Raw genomic sequence first — 24,226 nt, 5'->3', positions numbered from 1 at the left:
AGAAAGTATTTGTGGATCCTCCACATGACTTTATCCATTATTTGATTTTTTTTTTTTTTTTTAGTAGTATAGGCCTTCAAGTTTCAGTAAGAATGTCGCCATTTATTAGGGCCCAGCCAGAATGATTATTTGCTGTGATTGCTTCACATTCATTTTTCTGGTGGTGGTTGGTCCTTATTTGTGACATTTTAGGAGTCTATAGGGATTATTTCCTGAAAGAGTTAAATCAGAAGCCGTTATTATTCCTTGAACTTATAATGTATGTTTCCTAGTGTCTTTGTACGAGGCTCCTATTGTGTTAGCATTTTGAATTGAGAAAGTTACATGCTACCTCATTATTAGTAATGCTAAGTATGTCAGCATACTTTCAGCTTCCAGGTAAAACTGGTTTGCCAAAATTTTACCAACAGTTTGGACTAAATTGATTTTGTTGGATGATCACTCTGATGATTGGAAGCTACCTGACAGTTTTAATAGGTAGTGTCCATATGCTTTTGTGTATGTCCAGATATGCTTTTGTATATGTCTGTATATGCTATGTCCAATGCTTTTGTAGCCCTTCACCGTTTTGTACACATAGGCCTTCCAACGGGCAGGACCTGCATCTAAGTCATGGGACTGCCTTTGAGCTGCTGAAAGCCACTGGGCAAAGACTTTAAGCAATGGCTGACAAGTTTCAGCTTCCTCAGTCCTGGCTTAGACAATTCTGAGACATGTATCTTATACCATTTTCAGATTCCCCCATTAGATTAAGTTTCCATTGGCCTCTGCAATAGCTAACTTAATAACACACCCTGTATTAGCTGCCTGCCCTTCTAATCACCTTCCCCACTCCTCTACCAGTTATGCTGAACCTCTCAAAGAAACTTCCCACTCAGTCCTAGTCTCAGGGTCTGATTTCCTTGGAAACCCCACTAAGATAACTAATGAACCAATGATGAGAATCCTTCCTAATTTGCTGGTATAATTTATTTTATACTGTTATGATAAATTGTCTAGAGTAAACGAGCAGTTATAAAGTTCATCTGTTAATTGCTTGGGACTACAAATATTTAGTATGGTAGATTCTTTTCTATTTATTGTGACACAAAATTGTTAATTAAAATCACTAGCCATCAAATACTAGTAAAAATAGGCTAAGTTATGTAAGTGAAAGGATTTGAATGGTCATCCTTTTATTAAAATTCTAAATGTAGCTTTAAAATACTAGGATCAATATAATAGCAGTCTTATTACTGAAAGTAAGAAAAAATGCATTTTTAACCAAAAAATTGAATATAGTTCTTACAAAAATTTTACTGAGACCCACAGTAAACTGAAACAAACCCCAATACCCTTAAAACACTCAAACATAAATCTCTAGGGATACCTAAAACTGCTAAGAATTGAAAACAAAATAGTAAAGTAATAAAATCCTAAGAGATAAGAACTAGTATTCAGAGCATATAATATACCAAATAAATGAATAAAATACTTAACATCTACCTTGATACTAGAAGTAAAATGTAATTAAATGCTCAGAGTAAATGTTAAGAGCAATCTAAAAATACTAAGAGGGTTAGAGATAAATCATTTAGCACATAAAAACGTGAATTTAAAAAGCAATCTTTTAAAACCAGAAATGGACACAGAGCATTCAGATGAATCTCAAGAGTAAAGGTCTAGTTTGAAGAAGATGAGAATCAGGCAATGCCTAGCAAGAGCCTGGTCATTGTTGATAATCCAAGTTGGGGAGCCCAGCCAAAACCAGTTGTAGATTATTTGCAGACTATGTTTAAAAAGACACTCTGAAGGAAGAGAATGAAATCAAGCCCATTTCAGGGACTATAGACTTACTGCTGCATTTCTCACCCTTTAAGTAACATTTTGTAAAAGCCGATGATATGTAATAAAAAAAGGAAAGATAACACAGGAACTTTAACTGTGATGAAGAGCCAATGATAGCAGCATTTAAAACCTTTGATACTCTAACATGTATACTATCATGTAAGAATTGAATCGCCAGTCTATGTCTGACGCAGGATGCAGCATGCTTGGGTCTGGTGCATGGGGATGACCCAGAGAGATGTTATGGGGAGGGAGGTGGGAGGGGGGTTCATGTTTGGGAACGCATGTAAGAATTAAAGATTTTAAAATTTAAAAAATAAAAAACTAAAAAAAAATAAAAAACAAAAAAAAATAAAACCTTTGATAACAGACAATCTGCTTTATATCTCCCCAAATCTGATATGTTGTAGCATGCTTTTTTCCAGCCATCAGCTTGCAAGATAAATTCAGTGTTGCACTTCATTTGCTCAGTTTGACCAGTTGAGAAACTACTGTGCATTTAATCTCAATGTTTTGATTTTTTTAAGTATGTATAGGTTTTATGATTTAAATATCCCCAAAGACAATGCATTATAGTGATTAGAAGCATAGGGCCTTGGTCCAATCCTGAATCTGCCACTTTTAACTTGCTAATGTCATTAAGTACATGTTACTTTACCTTGCCTTGATTTCCTGGATTGTGAAGTGGGCTCCATAAGAACATGCTACTCCATAAGAGTTTTTGAGGATTAAATAGCTTAAATATAAAGTTCTTTGAATATTGCTTACCATATATTTATTCCCACTACATTTTTTGTGTATATCAGTGCTGCTGCTCCTGCTAAGTCACTTCAGTCGTGTCCGACTCTGTGTGATCCCATAGATGGCAGCCCATCAGGCTTCCCCGTCCCTGGGATTCTCCATATCAGTGAATCATGGATAGAATTGAAATTTACAATGTTGTTGAGATTCATAACTACTTTCATATAACGATTACTATGGGGAAAGTGTTAGTCGCTCAGTCATGTCCAGCTCTTCGCAACCACATGGACCATAGCCCACCAGGACCCTCCTTCCGTGGAATTCTCCAGGCAGGAATACTGGAGTTCATCGCCATTTCCTTCTCCAGGGGATCTTCCCAACCCAGAGATCGAACCCAGGTCTCTCACACTGCGGGTAGGCTCTTTACCATCAGAGCCACCGGGGAAGCCCAACTGTGGGGAAAATGCACTTTAATTCTCCTGATTTCAAAAATGAATATTTAAAACATGACCCATTTGTGACAGAGGAGGACTGCAGTTTTTGCTTATTTTTCCATGTGATATTTACTATGTTTCTCCTAAGATGAGGAGAAAGCAAATGGTATGCTACCATGTGCTAGTAATAAACACTTTATGTCATTTCACATAATACACAGTCAGCAGTACCAGGTAGCTAGTAATCATTTTATTTCAAAAGAAGTTGAAATTTCAGAAAGGTTCAGAGCTTCTGTAATATAGTATCTCTGACTCCAAGTTTAAAGCTTGTGCTACTCTACTCTGTGTTATTAACAGAGGAGAGATTCAAACTACGTAAGGACTGGTATGACGCAACCAAAGTAGATGAAAGAGTCTTAGAGGCCTTAGGCTCTGCCAGGTTATTATCTCCTTAAGGATCAGAACATGGAGAACACTTGGTGGGGGAGATGTCCCTAGAGAAGGGGACTTATGGAGAGGTTAGAGCAGTGGCCACTTCAGCAGTTATGGAGGTCTCTTCATGTTTAGCTAGTACAGCCACAGTGTTCATTCTAATAAAATATTAGATGTTTCAAAATAGGTGCTTTTGATGCATCTAATAATAGGATGGGTATGTTAAGATTTGAGTACCGTATTAATTTTTAATATTTTTAAGACACATTTATAGAATGAGGCATAATTGAGAATTCCACCTTAGATTTCTGCTAAACGTTCATTGTATGATTTTCAGTTATATTGATTGATTGATCTCCACTTAACATACATTGACTTTATTTATAGTCATCAATTTTTTTTTAATTATGAACTTGCAATAGTTTAGAAGAAGCTTGCAATTTATGCTTCTTTGGCTAAAAAATATTCATTACATTGTTGTAAAGACTTTGTTGGGTTTTTTTCCAAATATGAATTTGCTCTCCTAACCAATCTTCTTCTTGTTATATATCCTTTATTCATATCCCCAAAAAATAAAACAATGATGGTTTTTACCTGATAATCATCAGGTATATACCTGTGTAGTATATCTTCAAATTTGTTAGAAACCTGATCTCCTAATTTTATAATCTGGGAGCAACAGAAACCACTGAGAATATTTATTCTTCTTTTTTTCTGTGATAGGAAACTTATTTAAAGTAGAGGTTTCAGTAGGTGAATACATTCTTGATTTGTATCACAATATTTCATGAAATTAAATGAATTAACTGTTAACTAATGCTTTTCCTTTGAAACTTACATAATTACCAGTATTCGGCCTTTTTTAAACAATAAAAAAGACAATTTCATTTGTTCAATCTGATAGAGGGGCCTCTGTTGCCAACTGATTCACTGGCTTGAGGTCATTTGTGTTTATTTTTATGTGAAAGAACTGAATATTTTATTTTTTGCTTCATTTGCTCTCTGTTGCAATCAGCCAGTCAGTAGATACGTTAAATGCTTAGTTTTTACTGAGCATGAACCCACCATACTAAATTTTACTTCCACATCTACTGCAATTGCGTTCAGTCGTTCAGTTGTGTCCGACTTTTTGCAACCCCATGAATCGCAGCACGCCAGGCCTCCCTGTCCATCACCAACTCCCGGAGTTCACTCAGACTCATGTCCATTGAGTCCGTGATGCCATCCAGCCATCTCATCCTGGGTCGTCCCCTTCTCCTCCTGCCCCCAATCCCTCCCAGCATCAGAGTCTTTTCCAATGAGTCAGCTCTTCGCATGAGGTGGCCAAAGTACTGGAGCTTCAGCTTCAGCATCATTCCTTCCAAAGAAATCCCAGGGCTGATCTCCTTCAGAATGGACTGGTTGGATCTCCTTGCAGTCCAAGGGACTCTCAAGAGTCTTCTCCAACACCACAGTTCAAAAGCATCCATTCTTCGGCACCCAGCCTTCTTCACAGTCCAACTCTCACATCCATACATGACCACAGGAAAAACCATAGCCTTGACTAGACGGACCTTAGTCAGCAAAGTAATGTCTCTGCTTTTGAATATACTATCTAGGTTGGTCATAACTTTTCTTCCAAGGAGTAAGCGTCTTTTAAGTTCATGGCTGCAGTCACCATAAATTCACCCATTCCAGTCCATTTTAGTTCACTGATTCCTAGAATGTCGACGTTCAACCTTGCCATCTCTTGTTTGATCACTTCCAATTTGCCTTGATTCATGGACCTGACATTCCAGGTTCCTATGCAATATTGCTCTTTACAGCATCGGATCTTGCTTCTATCACCAGTCACATCCACAACTGGATATTGTTTTTGCTTTGGCTCCATCCCTTCATTCTTTCTGGAGTTATTTCTCCACTGATCTCCAGTAGCATATTGGGCACCTACTGACCTGGGGAGTTCCTCTTTCAGTATCCTATCATTTTGCCTTTTCCTACTGTTCATGGGGTTCTCAAGGCAAGAATACTGAAGTGGCTTGCCATTCCCTTCTCTATATGTTTATATAGGGTGCATTTTATTATGTCTGTATCTACCATGGTATCTACAGCTATGTTCTCAATGATAAGGAATGATCAGAAAATCATAGCATTATAAATGTTGGCAACATTTGGAACATTTAATAGTCGACTGTAGTGTTGGAGAAGACTCTTGAGAGTCCCTTGCACTGCAAGGAGATCCAACCAGTCCATCCTAAACGAGATCAGTCCTGGGTGTTCATTGGAGGGACTGATGCTGAAGCTGAAACTCCAGTACTTTGGCCACCTCATTTGAAGAATTGACTCTGAAAAAGACTCTGATGCTGGGAGGGATTGAGGGCAGGAGGAGAAGGGGACGACAGAGGATGAGATGGCTGGATGGCATCACCGACTCGATGGACATGAGTTTGAGTAGACTCTGGGAGTTGGTGATGGACAGGAAGGCCTGGCATGCTGAGATTCATGGGGTCGCAAAGAGGCAGACATGACTGAGCTACTGAACTGAACTGAATATTCAACTAACTTTAAGTAGCATTTAAAGCTATATGTGAGAGATAATATTAAGACTTGGATCACTCACAGCAAAATGGTCTATGAAAGTGAAAAGTGAAAATGTTGGTTGCTTAGTCATGTTTGACTCTTTGTGACCCTCATGGACTATAGTCCACCAGGCTCTTCTGTCCATGAGATTTGACAGGCAAGAGTAATGGAGGGGGTTACCATTCCCTTCTCTAGGGGATCTTCCCGACCCAGGGATTTAACCTGGTCTCCTGCATTGCAGGCAGAATCTTTACCTTCTGAATCACCAGGATGGCCTGAGATTGCCTATAGTTTCTTGGCTTAAAAATTCAGGTATTTTTCTGCAGAGTCATTCAGTTCATTATAAAAGCAGGAAAGATGAAACAAATTTCTGGAAATACTTCACATTGTATATGTTTAGCGTTTGACTTGTCATCTTTGAAAGATCTAGAATGATATTCTGTGAATTTTTGCACATCCCACATGACCTTGACAGGACAATCCTCTAAATCTGAAAAATCTCTAATAAACAAGAGTGACTCAGAAGTTCTTTTTGGTTACATTTGCTTATATTTAGATTTCACTGTTTTATTTTTCAGTTCTCTTTCACCAAGTCAATAACAATCCCATCTTTGTTTACAGTAACCTAGAGATAATTTCTATAATCCAGACATCTTTTTCTATTTATAAGGAATTTATTCGTTTATTGGTGTTTTCTTTTCCCTGATGAAATCCCTCATTATTTGACAGGTTGGCATAATATTAAGCCATTCTTAGTAGGATTTGAAACATGTTCTTTGGTAAAAGATAGCTGATTCCAGACATCATAAAATTAGGTATTACTACTGGTTCATAGAATTTCTCACGTAATATGGTTTCTTTTGCTGTTATGAGTGCCTGCACCAAAAGTCTGCAGAAAGTCAGAGCCTAGAGTTTCCCCCAGCACTGGTGGCTTTGATACTTCAGTCACATGAACGTTTTTGTTTGTTTGTTTTCAGACATCACTAACGACGATATTGCTGTTCTTGTGTGCACTTATTTGCATTTTTCTGCTTGTTATTTTATTCCTTAAATGGGTTGATAAATAGGAATGTCGCCTCCTTGTATAGGGCTCTGTCACCTCTCCCTGCTATCTTTTTGTTTCTGTTCAAAATTGTGGTAGAATTTGATTTGGTTATGCAGGTAATTTTCATTTTGTTTTTTTTCCCTGTTCCTTTTATAACTTTTTAATATTTTCCCAAGATGCAACCACTTGTTGCTTTTTTTCAATTACATAGGCTAAAGCCTCTTTTTTAATATTACCTTGATTATTTATTTCCATTAGTGAGGAGTAATGATTCATCATTTTGGAGGGTTGTTCCATTTATAATTTGAAAAATCACTTTGGCTTTATATAACACATATTAAAATGTTTTAATTAATTTATTTGGCTGCACTGCATCTTAGTTGCTTTGTGTGAGCTTTCTCTAGTTCCGGTGAGTGATGCTACTCTGGTTGTGATGCTCAGGCTTCTCGTTGCGGTGGCTTCTCTTGTTGCAGAGCACAAGCTCTAGGTGCTAGGGCTCAGTAGTTGGGGCACACAGGCTTAGTTACTCTGTGGTATGTGGAATTTTCCCAGACTAGGGATCAAACCTGTGTCCTCTGAATTGGCAGGCTGATTCTTTTCCATGGCACCACCAGGGAAGTCCAAGATCAGGCTTTCTTTACATTATCAATGTCATACATATTAAAGGACATTTTAAAAGGCTTATAGCATAATTTTGATGTTTCCCTATCAGCAGTTTGTATGCCAGTTTTAAAAATCTATAGCTGTATTGTGAAGCATCTTATTTTAAAAATATCTACAAGAGAGCAGCTTTCAGTCTATATGCACATACTTTAAAATTGTATTTATTTAAATTTCTCTCTAAGTTGATTTTAAAATATATTCCAATTAGTTTTCTCTCAAATTAGTCTTAATTAAGAAATACTAATTAATGAGTCTAGTGTATCATATTAATTTTTTAAGTTACGTAACAATTTTGTTTTTGTATAGAGAATATATTCCAAAAAGACTTTCTCTGAGTTTTGATTCAGTATTTCAGCTAAACGTCCTATAATACCTGTAATTTATTCAGTTAAATATAGTGGACCTATTACTTTAGACTTATTATAATGTTTGTTACCACCATGTAAATAAAATGTTATGGTTCATAATTCTGAATCTGGATTTCTTTTTAGACATTAATTGGATTTATGATAGCTTCGTGGAATCTATCTTCATAAGACTGTTTTTCTTTGAAATGTCATTGTCTTTTGTGTCAGATACCCCAAAATGTTTTTACAGCATTGTTAAAATACTTGAAGATATATGAAATTTATTTAAGGCTTCATAATATTTGTGCACAAAACAATGGTCTCTCTCTCTCTGTCACACAGACACACACACACACAGACACACACACACACACACACAGACACACAGACACACACACACACACAGACACACACACACACACACACACACACACGACCATGGAGCCATTTTCTGTTTCAGCAGCAGCAGAACATCTTTTTCTGTTGGGCAAAATTTCAACACTTTCATTTGGTGGCATGAATTTCAGCATCACTCCCCAGGTTTTTATTTTATTCTTCATCTTGGCTCACCATCAATTTATAGTATTTTGTTTGTTAGATACATATATTAGGTAATAAATTGCTGACTGGATATGACTCATGCCTCTATCTTGCTATGTTGCTTTGGAATTTTAAAAATTAATGATAGTCTGTTAAATGTTTATGAATTTCTGTTTCTTTCTCTGAAAACAGGCAGTGCAAATTTTGTGTTTGACTTCTGAATGCTTTTTAAAAAAAAAATTCTTCTCTTATTTGCTAATAAAATTTCTTGTAATTCCTCATCATAAATTCCTCTGTAGAATTCTCCAGCATTGAAAAATAGATCATTTCTGATGTTCTGGAAACATAGGCAGCTCCTATTGGTGATGAGAATGAGAGAAAACAAATATGATATATTAAAAAAAGAGAGGTAATGTCAATAGTATGACTTTTTAAAGGAATCACAAAAAAAGATAAAGGAAGTGGAGTCAGACTGCTAAAAATGTATTGAGAGACTACTGAGTCAGGACTTGGGAGGCAAGAGACAGAACCTGAAAAGATAAGAAGGTAACGTCAACACCATCCTAGTCATAAACTTCTAACAGTTAACATTTGGAGGGAGGCAGAGAGCAAGTGTATTATTTCCAGAAGTAAAATAGCTTTATAAAATATAATAAAGCTATACAACATAGCTTTATAGTGTTTTTCTGTAACACTGCCACTGAGGAAGTCCTTGAAAAGTTCTAACACATGGAAGGATAAATGAAATGATCCCTTTTAAAATTTGTTTTACTGAATGTGAGCTTATTGACACAGACCTTCATATTCACATGATTTCATACTCCCAATACTTTTTTCCCCCCTTTGCAACATACTCATCTTTCTCAATCTTGAGTTATCATTCATAGTAGTTTTCAAGAACCTTATTTTTGAAATTGGATGAGACTGTGTAGAACTAAAGTGATAAATGAACTGCCAACCCATTTACTGGTCCACCTCTATTTGTTCATTAATTGTCTATCAACAAGTCCAATAAGATAAAACTACAGTTGAATTTATTATTGCCAGAATATAAATACGTGTATCTTGGTACCATATTTGGCAAAATGTTGTACTTAATTCTTTTTCTCCAAAAAGGTCAGGGTTCACGTATTAGTGTAGCCAAAAAATCACTCACTAGTATTCCCCAAATAAAAGATGTAATTAAGGAGGTCCATCAGAACCAAATTGATGATGTATTTTAGCTGAAGAGATACCCTGCCTGAACTAGATGGATGTTTTTAGAGAATGCTAGTAGCAGGGAGAATGGGAAGAGGAAGGTGGGTTTTTTTTAATCTAATGAAAATGTGTCATTTACTGTGAATACCTTGAATTGCCTGGTTATTATCAACTTTCATAGAACTTCAGCTGCTTTGAACTTTAAATATAGTTTCTTACTGAAGCCAGATCATTTAGACAAGTTGCAGGAGACCTAAACACAAGGCTTAATCTGATGGACAAAATTTAGAATAACCTATGGTTCTTTGTTTTTGAAAGTGACTTGGCCATACTCAATAAGGGACTCTTAGGCTGTTTACCACAGAAACATAGAATAGCTACAAAAAAGAAATACAGAAAAGTTATTCCAGATCCATTAAATGAATGATCTGGAATAAATCTAATAATGATCCTGTTACTAAGATAGCTTGAATATGCTCCAGCTAAGATTATTACTTTTATAAAAACAGTTGAGAAAACAAATGTCCATGAATTGCATGATTAGAGCTCTTGTTGTACTGAAGAAATTGGAAACTTTAGAGAAGCAAACATAGGCTAAAAATATTTTTAATTCTTAGATATTTTCTGTTAGGATTTTATGAGGTTTTATTTTATTCCGTAATTTCTTGCTGTAATTTGTTTCTACTCAGCCATATATGAAACTTGTGAATTAAAAAAATTCCTAAGTCACTATCAGATCAGAATAAATGGGATCTTGAGGGCTATGAAATTGCATACTGCTAATGGTATGAAAGCAATCACCGGTAAAAGTTTAGATTGAATTTAATTCCATAGCTCAGGGAATTTTTAGATAACATATTTTCTTCCTGTAAAAACTGCCATATTTTAAACTTGAGAGTGCAGTAATACTTTAAGAAGACAAATTTTTTTGTAGAAAAAATTGAGTTAAAACCATAAATTTTATATCCCAGTGTTGAACCATATTTCATGGATTTTAATGTGATTAGGCTTATAGAACATTATTCAGAAGCAAGACTGAGGTTTTTAGGATAAACCGTGATATCACAGAGGCTTTATTATGTAAATGATACAGAGATACTAAAAAGCATATAGAGCAAAAAGAGAACTTAGAAGTAATCTTATTGTGAAGAACGGTCAGAAGTAGACCATCATGGCATTTTACTTTCAGTGAGAAACCTGATAAACTGCAAGAGTGGAAAGCATGAGGCAGAAATGATATGAGGATGTATTGGGTAAGGCTTCCAAAACTACTGAAGACTTAAAACTTAAGTCTTAAGTACTTAGACTACTTAGTGTTAAGTATGAGACTTACCCTGGTGGCTCAGAGGTTAAAGCATCTGCCTCCAATGCAGGAGACCCGGGTTCGATCCCTGGGTCAGGAAGATCCCCTGGAGAGGGAAATGGCAACCCACTCCAGTATTCTTGCCTGGAGAATCCCATGGACTGAGGAGCCTGGTGGGCTGCAGTCCACGGGCTCACAAAGAGTCGGACACGACTGAGTGACTTTACTTACTATGAGACCTTCAAGAAATGCTGTAGTTAATTGTAGACTGCAAGAGTTTTGAAACCCAGCTCTGCCAGTTATTAATATTAGCTGTGAAACCTTGGGCAAGTTATTCTCTCTGTTCCTCAACTTACTTGCTTGTAAAATGTAGGTGATAGTAACATTTCTTTTGATTGTTATGAGGACTAAATTAATTAATGGTAATTAGAATTTAGAAACATATAAATATTTGTTCCTACTACTCTATTTAAAAACAAGGGATGTTTTAGCAAGTTACATGACCAATGTTAGAGATACCTATGTCCATTATCTAGAAGTTGTATTTTTAATCATTAAAGAGTAGTATGTATAGGCTGAATTCTTTTGATATGTATAGCATTTTGTGATTTACAGAGTTATTGGTTCTTCTTAAAATAGTGTTCCTAAGGAAACACTAAACCGTGTTCCCAGTGACTTCTGTGTTAAATATGTTTAAACAGATTCTAATTTACTGAAAATTGTTCATTCTTTTTAATTTAGTTTTTATTAATACCAGTAGTAATTGCACTGTTACTCTGAAGCAAGATTACCTGGCTTAGACATTAAGAGAGTTAGGTGGGTGCAGTAGTCTGCAGAACAGATGAGGAATTTCATGCAGCATAGTGAGATTACAATTTTTAAATCCTCCATCTTCCTAAAGTATACCAAAGAGAAAAGCTGCGTGCCTCACCTAATCCCTGTAAAGCCCTATACTTAATTACTAGAAACACTAACAAATATGCCAAATCTTAAGTAATTTTTTTTAAAAGGTAGAAATAAGGGACCATAAGTTAGTACCTGATTAATTAGCTAAGTAATTTGTAATAATGAACATAGGAAATCAGTAATAGATAGCGTTAGTATCAAGTTGATGGAAATTTCCTTTAAGGAGGGAACAGTATCTGGGCTAATTTTTGGTTGGCCAGGACATGAGAGAAAAACAGCAAAAGGCAGCTGAGGTCAGATAATAGAAGATCAAGAGTCTTGCCAAAAGACGTTGGGACTTCATTTCATAGCTGTAAATCACAGAGGCAGACATACAGCCTCTGCTAGAGATTTGAGGGATGGACTAGCTCCCTGTTTGTGAAGACATTTGAGAAGTCCATGACTGTTGCTATTAAGTAGCACTATGCCTGGGGGGAAAATCAACTTTGGTCACAAACTGAAGATTGATGTTAACTTACTAGAAAAATCTAAAGTCTTTAGCAGCATGTGCATATAGAAAAAATATTAGGAGGACTTCCATCTTAGGCATATAAGAGAAACTATGTATAGTTTTCTTTCGAGGTTTGGTAGATGTTGATCATCATCCTTACTGGGTATAGCAGACTCTGATGTTTACCTCTGTTTATTAGACTTTTCATTTTCAGAAAAAATCTAAAGAGTATATGATATTGAATATACTATTTTTATTGTGAAGTACTTCTGGGCCTATTTTATAAGAATTTTCAAAACTAAAATGTTAACACTCTATTTTATGTTATTTTTAGTAAGTTATATATGTGTAGTTCTTGAGGGAAATGAATTATTAAGACTTTCTTTTAAAAATTTCTGTCTTTGTATTTAAACAGAGCAAATGATGATATTAGAGGAGCTTCCCCACCCCCACTAAGTTAGGGACAAAAAATTTTCTTTTTGAGACTTTGAAGACATGTTTCTAGTTACATATGAGGTTTTAAGTTAAATTTTCATTATAGAGTATAACCTAGTTTTCTCTCTTTTTTGGCCACAATATATATTATATATATATATGTATATATATATATACATATATATACAATAAAATGATTATATTGATTACCTATACAGTTTACTTAGAAGGCTAGTAAGGCTCACCAAAATATATAATCCATAAACATTATCTTAGATTTAGCTATGTTGATGTATTGCTTAAATCCTATTTACCCTAAGTTTAAAGTTATTTTTTACCAGTGGATCTTGAGATTATCTTTTAAGATTAGAAATATAACTCAGAACAAATTCAAGAGGTATATTTATAAATGTCAATGATGATGTTCTGGTAGTAGACACTGTTCATAAAGACTTAGAGACCTGTTTTACAGGGATTGGAGACCTTTTATATTATAATCACCAGAGACATCTATAAAAATAGAAACTCCTTGGCCTTAGCCTAGTTCTTCTGAATCAAAATCTCTGGGCAGGACACCTGAGAATTTATATTTTAAAGTAGTACTTTTGGTCCTTAAGGGCATTATAATTTAAATTCACTGTAACTACCATTTATGCTGTGCTTGGATCCATGTAATCTAAGATATTATAGGTTTGTGTATATTTGTGTGTGTGATGGAAGTTTTGAAGTCATTTTAAATATTGAGTAGTCCGATTAGCAAGTATCTTCCTAATTTCCATAAACATCTGTAGGCAATATTTTTTAAGTTAATGTCTTATTAGTTATCTGTAGAAATTAAGTCGGACAGTTGCAGTGAGATTGTTTCTTAACCAGTAAAATATCCTTCCTTAATGCTTTTGAAAATTAGCTAGGTTCTAGCCCCATGTGATACCAATTAAAATCTGAATATTTAAGGAAGAGACTGAGTCTCCATACGTTTAGAAGTGTCCCACATGTTTTTAATGTGTAGCTGCAATGAATCAAGGATATCCACTATTGAACAAAAGGAACAGTGATGTTCCTAGTCAAAAAATTATTGATTGACTTTGGAATCCATAGTACTCAAAACCACATGCTAAATGTATGGCACTGTGGCATCTAAATTCTGTTTCCCTAACTGCTTGTCTCAGGCTTATTTACACAATCAGAGGAAATCGAAATCAAAATTATTTCAACAAAACATTTTTTCTGAATAATCCCAGTTCTCTATTAGACGGCAGTTTCTTTTAAAAGGCCTCTGCTAAGCTTAACTAGGTGATGTAAAGCACTGGTTCGTCAGTTTAAGTGATAAAGGTTGAATAATTTGATGGCTCAGATAGTAATGTGTCTGCCTACAGTGCGGGAGACCCAGGTTCAATCCCTGGGTCAAGATTTTCTAGAGTAGGAAATGGCAACCCACTCCAGCATTCTTTTATTTATTTATTTATTTATTTATTTATTTTAATTGGAGGCTAATTACTTTACAGTATTGTGGTGGTTTTTGCCATACATTGACATGAATCAGCCATGGGTATACATGTGTTCCCCATCCTGAACCCCTCTCCCACCTCCCTCCCCATCCCATCCCTCAGGGTCATCCCAGTGCATCAGCCCTGAGCACCCTGTCTCATGCGTTGAACCTGGACTGGTGATCTGTTTCACGTATGATAATGTACATGTTTCAATGCTCTTCTCAAATCATCCCACCCTCGCCTTCTCCTCCAGAGTCCAAAAGACTGTTCTTTACATCTTTGTCTCTTTTGCTGTCTCATATATAGGGTCATCGTTACCATCTTTCTAAATTTCATATATATGCGTTAATATACTGTATTGGTGTTTTTCTTTCTGACTTACTTCACTTCGTATAATAGACTCCAGTTTCTTCCACCTCACTAGAACTGATTCAAATGCATTCTTTTTAATGGCTGAGTAATATTTTATTGTGCATATGTACCACAGCTTTCTTATCTAGTCATCTGCCGATGAACATCTAGGTTACTTCCATGTCCTGGCTATTGTAAACAGTGCTGCCATGAACATTGGGGTACACGTGTCTCTTTCAGTTCTGGTTTCCTTGGTGTCTGTGCCCTGCTGTGGCACAGCAGGGTTGTATGGCAGTTCTATTTCCAGTTTCTTAAGGAATTTCCACTCTGTTCTCCATAGTGGCTGTACTAGTTTGCATTTCATCAACAGTGTAAGAAGATTCCCTTTTCTCTGTGCCCTCTCCAGCATTTATTGTTTGTAGACTTTTTGATAGCAGCCATTCTGACTGGCGTGAGATGGTACCTCATTGTGGTTTTGATTTCCATTTCTCTGTTAATGAGGGATGTTGAGCATCTTTTCATGTGTTTGTTAGCCATCTGTATGTCTTCATTGGGGAAATGTCTGTTTAGTTCTTTGGCTTATTTTTTGATTGGGTTGTTTATTTTTCTGGCATTGAGCTGCATGAGCTGCTTGTATATTTTTGAGATTAAGTCTTTGTCAGTTGCTTCATTTGCTATTATTTTCTCCCATTCTAAAGGCTATCTTTTCACCTTGCTTATAGTTTCCTTTGTTGTGCAGAAGCTTTTAAGTTTAATTAGGTCCCATTTGTTTATTTTTGCTTTTATTTCCATTACTCTGGGAGGTGGGTCATAGAAGATCCTGCTGTGATTTATGTCAGAGAGTGTTTTGCCTAGGCCACTCCATTATTCTTGCCTGGAAGATCCCATGGATGGAGGAGCCTGGTAGGCTACAGTCCATTGGCTTGCAAAGAGTCTGATACGACTGAGCAACTTCACTCACTCACTTCACTTTTCATGAAGATAGACTATTTAGCTAATTGATTTCTATGGTTCTGACTTTTACAGGCAACTCAAGGGTAATCAAGAATATATTTTTGGTAATTATCCATTCTAAACAAGAAAAGTATTTTCTAGGGTAGGGCTACATTCCTGTAGAACATCAGAATTAATGAGTTTAAAATTATATTTCTTCAAAATGTTGATAAAAACTAGGTTAGCAAGATAAAATTGGTACTATAGAAAGTACTAAACTCTATGTTGTTGTTGTTGAGGTACTAAGTCTTGCCTGACTCTTGGCAACCCCATGAACTACTATATGCCAGGTTTCCCTGTACTTCACTATCTCCCAGAGTTTGCTTAAATTCATGTCCACTGATGCTAAACTCTATGCCAAGGATCAAAATGTCAAAGTATGTTTCATAAGCCTTTCTGATTCTTCTAAAGGAAAAAATTATTATTATCATTTAATTGCATAAAATATGTACTACAATAGACACCTCCCTTTGCCCATACTTATAATTTTAAGATTTCCTTTAATATTTTAAAGAAATGAAAAAAATTTACAACCTCAAAGTCATGATATTTTCTTATGTTTTTCTTTTAGATGAATATTGAGGATATCATTTTCTGCATGTGGGAAGTAGATATTGAAGGTTATCTGGTTTACAGACAAGATCTTTAAAAAGTAGACACTGAAGGTAAGTAATGACTATAGCCTCATAAATAATCTAATTTAAATGGTTAGGGTTGCCAAATTATAATTTAACTTGCTAAACTTGCTTACTTTTTTGTCACTGGCCCTGACAACCACATTCATTCATATTCAGACACAAATTGTTATGCCTTAATGCCATCTTGACAGAAAGTATCAGATTTCATTTATAATGAGCAGTTGATAAAATTGATGTATTATGGAAGAATGCAAACTAATTAAAAAGAATGAAGAAGATATTAAGTAGCATCCATCAAAACTGGGTGCACAACTCAGAGTTTAACTTGAAAAAATAATTTTTCAGAACCTGCTATGCACTGTATTTTTTAATAATATTTATGTCCTTAACTGTGTTAAGAGCTTGTTTTTTAACTACTCCAAAAAAAAAAAAACAACCCTGTGACAGTTTCAAACACTCAGTATTACTTCTGAATACCTAACTTCTTTTTCACTCTATCTTGAGCTCCTGGAGATTTGTCTTGACCTGATACCCTTTCACTTACCATATCTGTTCATGTCTCCCATGACTGCTTACATGTTTATGTTACTAAGTAAATTCTGAATACATTTGGTAAAACTTTGAGTGAGATACAGAGTACAAAATGCAAAAGGGTACTTTAAATAATTTTGTGTGGTTCAGGAGGGAGGTGACACGGGACTATATGGCTGATCCTTGTTGATGTATGACAGAAAATGACAAAATTCTGTAAAGCAATTATCCTTTAGTTAAAAACATTTTGAAAAATAATAATTATTTTGTGGGTCAGATAGCTACAGTGGAACCTTGGAGAGTGTGTAACGTCTTAATGGGGCACTTCTATTTAGCTCTAAAATCCTTTCTAAGTGGAAATAAGAGACCAGTAATATCAAATCTCATGACTTTTTTCCAGAAGAAACCAGAAATACAGAATTTGAAAAGTCCTAATTTTTCAAAAACAGCATAAAACTTCCTGTGCCAGTATCCACTTTTGCTACTGCGTGAATCACATAAAACAGTGTACAACCTCTGGTGCAGAAATTATTTTCCTTTGTTCTATATTTCTTTATTCTTGTAGAGTTCAAGTACATAGAGTTTATTTTTTCTCGTTAATTTCTGATTAGCATCTTAGTGATGTTTTGCTTTTTTTTTATGATAAATATTATTGTGAGAAATGACTTTTCTTGAAAATATAAATGATATTACTTATTTATAATTCATCTATACTTTTATGTGGCGAGTTAGTTGCTTAGAATAGCTATTCAATTTTGTTCTGAATTATAATAGTTATGCAGATATTTTTTAGTTCCTTTATCTCCATAGTCATAGATCCTTCTTATTTTTTTTTAAAAGAGAGGTTCTCTTTTTACTGTACCATTTGCATAGAAAATAGAGTTAATCACAGTCCTTAGTTCAAGGCACACTGTCATCACTGGTCAATGATGACAAAGCACTTATTTGTATATTTTCTTTTATTCTCATTTCTATTATCATGCTGCTGACCTGGACTCATAGGAAATCATTCTGATATGTCATCTAATATCTGTTGCACTGTTCTCTTTTGTTTGTATGTATTTTTATAACATATTGTTTTATATATTTTTTAATGGAAAATTTCATATAAAAAAGAAAAGGGAGCATAATATCATGAACTTTTGTGTGCCCATGTCTCGGCTTCAACAGTTACCTCATGGCTGAACTCATTTTAACTATATCTCTATCATGCCTTCTCCCCCACTTATACACATGAAATTTTAATATGCATAAATGGATTGTGCTGTGTATCTCATGGTGCATTATTTTCCTACGTTATTGTATTTGGTTAGCAGATATTTTATTTAGGATTTTAAAATCTACATTCTTAAGTGAAATATACTATACTTTTTGCTTCATTTTTCTTGTCTGGTTTTGCAGTTAGGATTACACCAGCCTTATAAAATGAGATGAGCAACTTTTTACTCTTTTTTATTTTCTAGAATAGCTTTATGTAATATGAATTTACTGTTTTTTATTGTGTGCTTTACTCATATGTAAAGTGTCTGGTTGAGAGATTCTTGAATGCTATGTATGTCTTTAATGCTTTTCGATCTATAAGTTTTCTCTTCAGCTTTGGGTACCGGTAACACGTGATGGTCTCTCCACCTACCAGTGTACCCCAGACCCACTTTTCTTTTAGTCAGGAAATACTTGGACAGGCTCAGTGTCCACATCTGAGCCATGTAATAGTCACTTTCTTTTGGAACTGACCAGGAATTTAACGTTTTAACCCTCATTATTGGCCTGATATGCCCAATCTTGCTTGACTTAAACTCGCACTGACGCATACCTAGATTAATCCTGAGCTCCATGGTTTTCTACTATTCTATAACCAGAAACTTTGGTTAACAGTGCTCTTAACTGACGTCTTTACATTTCTTAAAACCTTTTTCATACTGGTTATGTGTCTCGAGGCTGTGTAAAAGGTAAATATTTTGAAAAAGGCTATGTAAGGTTATTATGTTCAGGGAAGGTAAGTTTTCAGAAAAAAACAGGCAGTCATCTAATCTAATGTCCTGTACAGTATATACCAAATTATAATTAACTTTAGAAGATTTTCACTTATCTCCAGAATTTGAAACTTTCTTATAATTATTTATTATTGGAAGAATAATTAAAGGTATTTTTTAACAAAAGCAAAAAGTAATAGCATAAGCAGAGAGTTCACAGATCCAATAACAAAAGGAAATGATCAATAATCATAATAGTTATTATAATTTTTGATACATTTTAATGTTTATACCTAAGATCTTATTTCAGTTTTTCTTACATGCTTTCATAGTGTACTTTATTTCTTTTTAACCCTTTCTTTCTTAAACTTTATATATCTCCCATAAAAAGAATCTTACAGGGCCAAGATGTGTAATGGACTTAGAGGCCTTATTAAAGAATTTAAAGTTTAGATTTTAACTATTCAAGAAGCCATTTGTAGGTTTTGAACCTACAAATCACATGGAATGGATGTGCTTTGTGAAATTTAAAATATCTTTAGAAAACATAGCTATGACTTCAGTATTGTTTTAAAAGCAACTCTTTAAAAGCCATAAAATAATAGATTTGTAATTTTTACTAAAATTTTTAAATAATTAGAAAAGTCTATAAATTCAAAGGTAGTTCAAAACCTAAGAATTAATAGTTGGTAGCTACAACAAGGAAGATGCTGATTTTCTTAACATACAAAGAGTGTCAACAATTCAGTATGGAAAAGACAACCCATTTTTATAAAATACTTAAACATATAGTTTACAGGACTTCCCTGGTGGCTCAGATGGTAAAGCATCTGCCTACAATGCAGGAGACCTGGGTTCAATCCCTGGGTCAGGAAGATCTGGAGAAAGAAATGGCAACCCACTCCAGTACTCTTGCCTGGAAAATCCCATGGATAGAGGAGCCTGGTAGGCTACAGTCCATGGGGTCACAAAGAGTCAGACACGACTGAGCGAATTCACTCACTCATGGTTTATCAAAGAAGAAATGCAAATGACTACCAGACATGAAAATTTCCATTTTCCAGCCTCTCTGTTGCATTGTAGTAACATTTTTCTATTGAACAGTTGCTTCCTAATGCTATATTTTGCTATTTCTTTTCATTTGCTTAGAGTACCCTTGTTATCAATGCTCTGCTAGTCTTCCTTTCATTATTCATGACTAGATGTAATGGTTTTACCTGGCGTGCACATGGGGTTGTGTGTTTGTATGTATGTGTTGGTGGAAAGGGTCTGGGTATTGTTTCAAGTTTGCTTTCCAAGGACTAGTCTTCTCTGCTGCCACAGGCACAAAATGTTTCCTGTAAAAATGACTTGTTCGTGTACTCTTTGTGTAGCTCCTACCTTCTTTACTTTTCTAAGTCTAACTGGGTCTGTTGGATTCTGCTGCCAATTCAACTAACCTCTGTCCCCATACCTGTGATTACAGACAAGGCCTGTGGCAACTTAGGGTGTGTTATGTACCTTCAGGGCATACTTTTTGCCATCATTTTCCGAGATCCACACCATGGTGTCCTTTACCACTACATTTCTCCTAAATTGCTTCTCTTCATTTATTCTCTCATGTGGCTCCTATTAGGTCTCAGCTCCTTTTGCCTATTTCAGCATATGGGTATTACAACTGAATCCTAATATTACTGAAAACATATTGAATTGGTTTCTTCATAAAGATAGAAAAGGAAACAGGGAGGGATGGATAGGACACAAACAGGAGATGAGAGAAAATTAATAAAGCAATCAACTCTAGAAGCAAAACTAATCCAGAGGACTCTGGAAACATGTTGTAAAATGACAGAAGATGAGCTGGCCAAAACAAACTTCAATAGATACTTTAAATATAAAATGGAAGATAGCCAATAATGTGATGCTGAATATCTTTTTCTCTAATTCTTAGAGAATTGCACATCAGAACTACAATGAGGTATCACCTTACACCAGTCAGAATGGCCATCATCAAAAAGTTGCAAGCAATAAATGCTGGAGAGGGTGTGGAGAAAAGGGAACTCTTTTGTACTGTTGGTGGGACTGTAAATTGACGCAGCCACTATGGAACACAATATGGAAATTCCTTAAAAAACTAAGAATAAAACTACCATATGACGCAGCAGTCCCACTACTGGGTGTATATCCTGACAAAATCATAATTGAAGAAGACACACATACCCCATTGTTCATAGCAGCACTCTGTACAATAGCTAGGACATGGAAGCAAGATGCCCATCAACAGATGAATGGATAAAGAAGATGTATCACATACACACAATGGAATATTATTCAGCCATAAAAAAGAACAAATTTGAGTCAGTTCTAGTGAGGTGGATGAACCTAGAGCCTATTATAAGAAGTGAAGTAACTTAGAGAAAAACAAATACAGTACAATATTAACGCATATATATATAGAATTTAGAAAGATCATATTAATGAACCTATTTTCAGGAAAGCAATGGAAATGCAGATATAGAGAACAGACTTGTGGACACAGTGGAGGAAGGAAGGAATGAGAGGATCAGAGAAAGTAGCATCAACATATATGCTGAAAAGTGAAAGTCACTCGGTCGTGTCCGACTCTTTGCAACCCCATGGACTGCAGCCTACCAGGCTCTTCTGTCCATGGGATTTTCCAGGCAAGAGTACTAGAGTGGGTTGCCATTTCTTTATCCATATGTATATATATATGCTACCATGTGTAAAATAGATAGCTGGCTAGAGGTTGCTATATAACACAGGGAGCCCAGCCTGCCACTCTGTGATGACTGAGAAGGGTAGGATGAGGGGAGGGGAGGGATGGGATGTATGTATAATTACAGCTGATTCATGTTGTTATACAGCAGAAACTAATATAACATTGTAAAACAATTTCCCTCCAAGTAAAAAATAAATTAAGAAAAAGATGAAACTGGAAAGAAGAGAAGAGTGACTAGATATTATGGAAAGTACTTTTAAGGATATAAAAAATTAAAATGAGAAGAATGAATAAAATAAACCAAATAAATAATTAAATAATTATAGAGAAAATTTTGTGTGTTAATATATGAAAGTAGGTAAATTGAGATAGACACTAAAGAAAAAAGAGAATAAATATTTAAAGTTAAAATTTAGTATCTTTTGTAAAATAGAAGATAATTTGAATCCACATCTGGAAAAGGCCATGGGAAATTAACCTAGAATTGTCAATACTAAGACATAGCTTCATGAACTTACAGACTTCAAGCATGAAGAATGATTAAATTATTGATTGGAAGGTAAAGGGAGAAAATATTGGATCTTCTCTCTTATTTATCCACATCAACTCTTCGGGCAGTTACTCATATAGAGTAACATCTATATGAGCATATAGAAATAAAAGCATTTTATATTTTAAATTCTAAATGTCTTCAGGTATAAAGACTACAGATAGTTTTGAACTCAAAGAATATTGTTTTGAAAAAAATTAGAAGATGAACTACTGCCACTTTCATTGAAATAACTTAAAAATTACCACAGAAAGATGAGCAGTGAGCACTGAAAGGATTTAACTATAAAACACAGACGAGAAAAAAAAATGAAAACACTGTATTCTATTCCCTTAAAATAGAAATGACGTATTACCTTGACCTCTTTTCTCTCCTTTTCTTCCTGGGTTTTGTAGTTTAAGTTTGTTGATTTCCACTTCTTTAATACTTACAAGTCAAAGAATGTCCATGAAGGTGCAAATAATAAAAGTATAAGCAGAGTTTAACAGTTTAGAGAAAAATACTAAAAAAATACTAACTGAAATATAGTGAAAGAAAGCAAGAGAAGGACAGAGTAATGGGAAATATGCTAATATCTTTATTGCTTGTAGAAGTAAACTAATAGATTTTGAATAGCAAAATTTAAAAAAAGCTGTATAAATTATATAAGTTAATAAATACAGAGTTTCATAAAGTTATCATTATAAGACCATAACTACTGGAAAAAAGATAAGTATAGAGAAACTACACATGAAGAAAAATGAGACAACTAATGTTAAAATATTTTCTTTAAAAAAAATTCCTAAAACAAGTTAAAATATTAAAAAGAGTGAAAAGCAATTAGATGCTAGGTATCACAATTATTATTTAACATTGTACTGAAGGGAATCAGCCAAGAGAAAACATTAATGTCAATGGGTTTTTGGCTTGTGTTGGTATTTTAGACAGTGGATTTCGGACTAAATAACAGAGGAAAATGCCATATGCAAGTAACACAATAAATTTCTTTGAAAATGTTGAAAACTAAAGGATAAAAAATTAAGCCAGCTAAAGGCAAGCAACATTCAAAAAACTAAGATTGTGGCATCTGGTCCATCACTTCATGGCAAATAGATGGGGGAAAAGTGGAAACAGTAACAGATTTCGTTTCTTGGGCTCCAAAATAACTGCGGATGGTGACTGCAGCCACAAAATTAAAAGATGGTTGCTCCTTGGAAGAAAAGTGATGACAAACCTAGGTAGCATATTAAAAGCGGAGACGTCACTTTGCTGACGAAGGTCTATATAGTCAAAGCTATGGTTTTTCCTGTAGTCCCCTACGGATGTAAGAGTTGGACCATTAAGAATTCTGAGTGCTAAAGAATTGATGCTCTCAACCTGTGGTGTTATACAAGATTCTTGAGAGTCTCTTGGACTGCAAGGATATCAAAATAGTCAATCCTAAAGGAAATCAGGCCTGAATATTCATCAGAAGGACTGATGCTGAAACTGAAGCTCCAGTACTTGGTCTACCTCATACAAAGTAGTGACTCATTGGAAAAGACCCTGAAGCTAGGAAAGATTCGGGGCAAAAGGAGAAGGGGGTGACAGAGAATGAGATGCTTGGATGACATCACTGATTCAATGGACATGAGTTTCCGCAATCGCAGGGGGACAGTGAAGGACAGGGAAGCCTGGCATGCTGCAGTTAATGGGGTCACAAAGAGTTGTACATGATTGACAGACTGAACAACAACAAAGGCAAGCAAATACTTAATGTCAGACCAGATGAATCAACTCAAACATCAAATGAAACAAATAAAGTCATTTTTAATACAAAAAATGCAGTTTACAATGAAGATGTAGCAATTACAAATATCTACAAACCAAATAATAACATGGTGCCAACATTTACAAAGCAAAAACAATGCAGGTACAAGGGAAAATAGTCAAAAACACACTAGACTTGGAAAGTTTATTCATTCTCTCAGTCCAAAACAGGTCAGCCAGGCGTGGAGGTGAGGGAAGAATGAGGAAACATTGAAAGCATTTGCACGAATCAGTACCTTTGCAAGATGCCCACTGTAATGACTATTATTTAACA

General features: G+C 35.1%; 1 protein-coding gene across 3 annotated transcripts in view; it reads left to right on the top strand.

The window, feature by feature from the left end:
- Positions 1-24,226, top strand: part of MBD5 (methyl-CpG binding domain protein 5) — a 477,029-nt gene that overhangs the window by 152,914 nt on the left and 299,889 nt on the right. For all 3 annotated transcript variants that reach the window (XR_011254548.1, XM_069577616.1, XM_069577617.1), the window contains exon 2: positions 16,325-16,418. The gene's annotated coding sequence lies outside the window, so the exon portion shown is untranslated. The remainder of the gene's footprint in view (positions 1-16,324; positions 16,419-24,226) is intronic.

The sequence above is a fragment of the Ovis canadensis genome, chromosome 2 (assembly GCF_042477335.2).
Source record: "Ovis canadensis isolate MfBH-ARS-UI-01 breed Bighorn chromosome 2, ARS-UI_OviCan_v2, whole genome shotgun sequence".
Classification (NCBI taxonomy): Eukaryota; Metazoa; Chordata; class Mammalia; order Artiodactyla; family Bovidae; genus Ovis; species Ovis canadensis.
This window is presented reverse-complemented; position numbering and strand designations above follow the sequence as displayed.